At 38.9% G+C, this 6,000-nt stretch overlaps 1 pseudogene; it reads left to right on the forward strand.

Moving 5' to 3' along the window:
- The first annotated feature begins 2,193 nt into the window (after positions 1 to 2,193).
- Positions 2,194 to 2,359, forward strand: LOC134365680 (small nucleolar RNA SNORA70; annotated as a pseudogene).
- Positions 2,360 to 6,000: the final 3,641 nt, after the last annotated feature.

A 6,000-nucleotide genomic window follows, 5' to 3' on the forward strand; every position in this document is an offset into this window, starting at 1 on the left:
AGGCAGTGTGGTATTGGCAAAAGAACACACAAATAGATCAATGGAACAGAATAGATAGCCCAGAGATAGACCTACATAAATATGGGGTACTTCAAAAAGTCCATGGAAAGATTTATGTTCTCTTTTAACTCTATTTTTCCATGAACTTTTTGAATTACCCTAGTATAGTCAACTAATCTTTGACAAAGGAGCAGAGACAATATGATGGAGAAAGGATAGTCTTTTCAACAAATGGTGCTGAAACAACTGGATATCCACATGCATAAAAAAAAATCTAGAACAAACCTCACACTCTTTACAAAAACTAACTCAAAATGGGTCACAGACTTATAATATAAAACACAAAACTATAAAACTCCTAGAGCATAATATAGGAGAAAATCTAGATGACCCTGGGTTTGGCCATGACTCTTTAGATACAATAGCAAAGACATAGCCATGAAAGAAAGAATTGGCAAGCTAGACTTTAAAATTAACAATTTCTGTTCTGTAAAAGACACTGTCAAAAGAATGAAAAAGGAAGCCACAGGCTGGGAGAAAATATTTGCAAAAGACACGCCTGATAAAGGACTGTTATCCAAAATATGCAAAGAACTCTTGAAACTCAACAATAAGAAAACAAACAACCCAATCAAAGGATGGGCCACAGACCTTAACAGACACTTCACCAAAGAAGATATACAGGTTGTAAATAAGCATATGAAAAGATGCTCCACATTATGTGTCATTAGAGAAATGCAAATTAAAACAACAATGAGATATAACTACACACCTATTAGAATGGCCAAAATCCAGAATACTGACAACACCAAATCCTGGTGCGACATCAACTCTTCTTTATTGCTGGTAGAATGCACAATGGTACAACCACTTTAGAAAACAATTTGGCAGTTTGTTATAAAACTAAACATACTCTTACCATATGATCCAGCAATCACGCTTAATATTTACCCAAAGGAATTGAAAACTTATGTTCATGCAAAAACCTGCACATAGATATTTACAGCAGCTTTATTCATAATTATCAAAACTTGGAAGCACCCAATAGGTTCTTCAGTAGGTAAATGGATAAACTGTGATACATTCATACCATGGAATATTATTCAGCACTAAAAAGAAATGAGCCATCGAGCCATAAAAAGACATGGAGGAAACTTAAGTGCATATTACTAAGTGAAAGAAGCCATCTGAAAAGGCTACTTACTGCATGATTCCCACTACATGATGTTCTGGAAAAAGCAAAACTATGGAGACAGTAGAAAGATCAGTGGTTGGGCTGGCCGGTTAGCTCAGTTAGTTAGAGCATGGTGCTGATAAAACCAAGGACCAGGATTTGATACTTGTACCGGCCAGCTGCCAAAAAAAAAAAGAAAAGAAAAGAAATCAATGGTTGCCAAGGATTTTGTGGGAAGGAGGAATGAATAGGTGGAGCACAGAAGATTTTTAGGGCACTAAAACTCTGATAATACAGGGGATACCTGTCATTATACATTTGTTCAAACCCATAGTATGTATAACACTAAGACTCAACTTAGTGTGTAGATAATAATGATGCCAAAGTAACTTCATCAATTTAAAGAAATGGACTCCTCTGGTGGGAGATGTTGATAGTGGGAGAGGCTGTGCATGTGTGTGCCTGGGGGTATTTGAGAAATCTCTGTACCTTCCTCTCAATTTTGCTGTGAACCTAAAACTGCTCTAAAAAATAAAATCTATTAAAAAGAGAGAGGAAGAATGAATAAATAAATAAAAAGAGAGAGAGAGGAGGGAGAGGAAATCTTTAAATTTAACAAGATTTTATCAACCAGTTGCAACACATGGACCTTATTTGCTCCTGAATTGAGCAAATTAGCTCTAAAAGAAATTATGAGGCATATAGGGAAAATTTGAACATTGACTAAATATTTAATGCAGTTAAAGAACTATCATTAATTTTTTGGTGAGATAATAGTATTATGATCTTGTTTTTAAAAAAATAGAGTCCTCCTTCAGAGATACACACTGAAATTTTACAGATAAAATGAAATATTTAGAATTTGCTTCACAGTAGTCCAGGGTGGGGGGAGTGCAGACCAAACTAAATTAGCCACAATTTGATCATTGTTGAAGTTGAGAGATGGTTACATAGGGTTTATTATGCTATTTCCATTGCTTTTGCAAATGTTTGAAATTATCTATTAGAAAAATTCACTTTTTCAAAAAGTTATGCAAATTTTGTATTTACTCTGTTATATTCCTTTGTTTGTCTCAATATTAAAATGTAACTTTTCCCAGTGTGCAATGGCTGCAAATAACAGCCTCCTGTAGTGTGCGTAGCCTGTTGACGGAAGGGGTGCCCTAAGGGACCTTGGAGACAGTGCTTTCCAATGGACGTTCATGTCTCTGACCTAGTGCTGTCCCCAGTCTAGGCTCCAGACAAGTATGTGGGGTGCTTTTGGAAAGCCTCAGGGCACAGTGGCTAGGATTCACGTTGGCCAAGTCATCTTGTCCACCTGCACCAAGCTGCAGAACAAGGAGCATGTGATTGAGGCCCTGTGCAGGGCTAAGTTCAAGTTCCCTGGCCACCAGAAGATCTGCAACTCAAAGAAGTAGGGCTTTCCCAAGTTTAATGCAGAAGAATTTGAAGACAAGGTGGGCTGAGAAGTGGTTCATTCCAGAAAGAAGTGCTGTGTTTATTTTGAAGATTTGTGTGCCCACAACATGACAGTTTGCCCCATGTGGTAGGCTCATTAATGGGCCCCCAAAATATCCACATTCTAATCACTGGAACCTGTGAATTTTACTTTAATATGGCAAAAAGGACTCTGCAGATGTGTTTAAGTTAAGGATTTTGAGATGGGGAGATTATCCTTAATTCTCTGGGTGTGCCCAACATAATCACATGTCCTTATAAGAGAAGATTTAGGGGGCTGCCTGATTAGAGCACTGTGTTTAGAGCACAGTGTTACAGCACCACACTCAAGGGTTCAGATCCTTGTGTTGGCTAGCTGCCAAAAAAAAAGAGAAGATTTGGAAGAAGAGAGATTTGACTACAAAAGAAGGTGCTGTGCTGACAGAAGCAGGGGAAAAGGCGATGTGGTGGGGGACCACGAGCCATGGCATGAAGACAGCCTCCAGAGGCTGGAAAAGGCAAGGAAGCAGATTCTCCCCTAAGACTTCCAGGAGGAACCAGTCTTAGCAACTCCTTGATTTTAACCCCATAAGATTCATTGCGGACTTCTGGCCTCCCCCAGCGTAAAAGAATAAATCTGTGTTGTTTAAGCTACCAAGGTTGTGGTCATTTGTTGCAGCAGCCAGAGGACACTATGCACCCCAGTTTGCAAATTCCAGGTGTAACTGGACATAGCGTGACCTGGATCTGGCTGTATATCCCAGCTGTATTAAGGTTCTTCAGAGAGACAGAATCAACATGATATGTTATAAATACATGAGGGGGATTTATTAGGGGAATTAGCTCACGCAATTGTGAAGAAAAGTCCCACGATAGGCCATCTGCAAACTGGATGTCAGTAGCATGGCTCAGTCCAACTCCAAAGGCCTCAAATCCAAGGAAGCCAACGGTGTCCTTGGTGTAAGTCCTGGAACCCAAAAGCTGAAAAGCTCTGATGTCAATGGACAGGAGAAAAGAGGTAAAGCTATCTTTTCAGGTGTGAGAACAAAAGACAGGGTTCTCTCCGGGCCCCCAGCAAACTAGATGGTTCCTGCCCACATTGAGGGTGGGTCTTTCCCACCCAGTCCACTCAGGCTCTTATACTAATCTAATCTCTTCTGGAAACACCCTCATGGACACACCCAAAAAGATAGCTTTACCAGGTTTCTTGGCATTCCTTAATCTAATCAAGTTGATACCTAGAATTAACCCTCACACCAGCTCTTTACCTGGAAAATGGGGTTCCCAGCATCTGAGGCATAGTATTGTGAAAACCATGTAAAGCACCTTGTTCGGGTCACTGTTTAACAAACATTTGTTCCCCTCCCTTTCTATATCTCTTCCTTTTACCTTGTCCCCTGTACTCATTCTACAGTCACAGTGACAGCTAATGAGTGTGGACACTTCCTGTAATATAATTCACCCAAGAAAAAACAATTTCACCTTCAAGCTGTGAGTTATAAATTAAAGGGGGAAGAAAAACAATGGTCAAGGTCTTCAAGGTATTTGTAATATAAGTATGTCATTATTATCTCAGAGAGCTGACCTTGATGGGAGTATTAGTCCTTACTAATGGCAAAGTAGAAAACATGTTTTAAAATTGTTTTTCTACCAGTGTACTTTCATGGATATTTTTAAATCAAGATTATTACCAGACCAATAAATTCACTTTAACAATCAGTATTTTGTCAGGTAGAAGTGAAAATTCCAAACTAAATGAATTAAATTATGCTCAATTGGAAAATGTAGCAAGGAACAAAGGAGGAAAGGAAGGAAAGAAGAAAATGGCAAATTTTTCTATAATTCCTCAATTTTAAAAAAAGTTACATAAAGATGTGAAAGTCCTCCTCTAAATCCCAGCTAACCTCCTAATTTCAATCATAGACTTACTCAGTTACCTAAACTTGACAACTTTTAGGAAAGTCTATAAACTTCTGAAAACCTGCACTTGAGCCATTCCCCACCTTGCCAAATCTGTGTTATACCCTAAGAGTTAGGTCCAAGGTTTGTCCTATGGCCCAGCCTCACTTCTCCACAGGTGGGCCGCAGGAAAGAGACCAGGTTCTGACTCATCCACATGGGTGGCACCCAGTGATGTCCCCAGGTCAGCGTCAGGCAGGGCTCTGTCACACCTTAAAGATGAATTGTAGGGCCGAGCCCTTGGCGCACTCAGGAGAGTGCAGCGCTGGGAGCGCGGCGACGCTCCCGCCGCGGGTTCGGATCCTATATAGGACTGGCCGGTGCACTCACTGGCTGAGTGCCGGTCACGAAAAAGATAAAAAAAAAAAAAAAAAAAAAAAAGATGAATTGTACTCTTGAAGAATAATTCCTTAAAACGGCAGTGTAAATTTCAGTAATTTACAAATGCAATTCCTATAGAAAGAGGCAACTGACCCAAGCTTCTTCACATTTTGGGATTTTTTTTTTTTTTGTAATGCTCCTTTTTAAACAGTATTTATTTGGGGTGCTTACAGATTTTTTAGATAAAATTTACATATAGTGAAAACCGTAAATATTAAGTATACAATTTGATGAGTTTTGAAAAATGCATATACCCATGTAACTTATACCTGTATTGAAATATAAAATATTTCCATCACTTCCCAATCTCTTTCCAATTGCCACACCCAGAGGCAACCACTTTTAATAGATATTTTTCACGTAGTTTTGCATGATCTAGCATGTCATATATGGAATCATACTATATGATGATATATATGATGCTATTATGTGTCTGGCTTCTTTCCTTCAAAGTGGCTATACCATTTTGCATTTCCATGAACAATCTTTAAGATTTCCAGTTTTTTTGGGCCGGCCCGTGGCTCACTCGGGAGAGTGCGGTGCTGATAACACCAAGGCCCCGGGTTCAGATCCCATATACGGATGGCCGGTTCGCTCACTGGCTGAGCGTGGTGCTGACAACACCAAGTCAAGGATTAAGATCCCCTTACCGGTCATCTTTAAAAAAAAAAAAAAAAAAAGATTTCCAGTTTTTCTACATACTCACCAACATTTAGCATAATCAGTCTTTTCAATTTTACCCCTTCTGTTAGGTGTAGAAGTATCTCCTGATTTTATTTGCATTTTCCTGATGACTAATGATGTTGAACAATTTTTCAAGTGCTTATTGGCTACTTTGTGAAGTATCTGCTCAAGTCTTTTGCCAATTTTTTAAATGGATTATTTTTCTTTTCATTATTGAGTTAAATATTCTGGATATAAATTCTTTATTAGATACATAGTTTTTAAAATATTTCCTTCTAGTATGTGGCTTGCCTATTTTCTTCCTTTCCTTTTTTTTTTTTTTTGCAGTGGTAGCTGGCCCACACAGGGATCGTGGAGGACCCTTG

This window comes from Cynocephalus volans, chromosome 1 (genome assembly GCF_027409185.1).
Source record: "Cynocephalus volans isolate mCynVol1 chromosome 1, mCynVol1.pri, whole genome shotgun sequence".
Taxonomy (NCBI): Eukaryota; Metazoa; Chordata; class Mammalia; order Dermoptera; family Cynocephalidae; genus Cynocephalus; species Cynocephalus volans.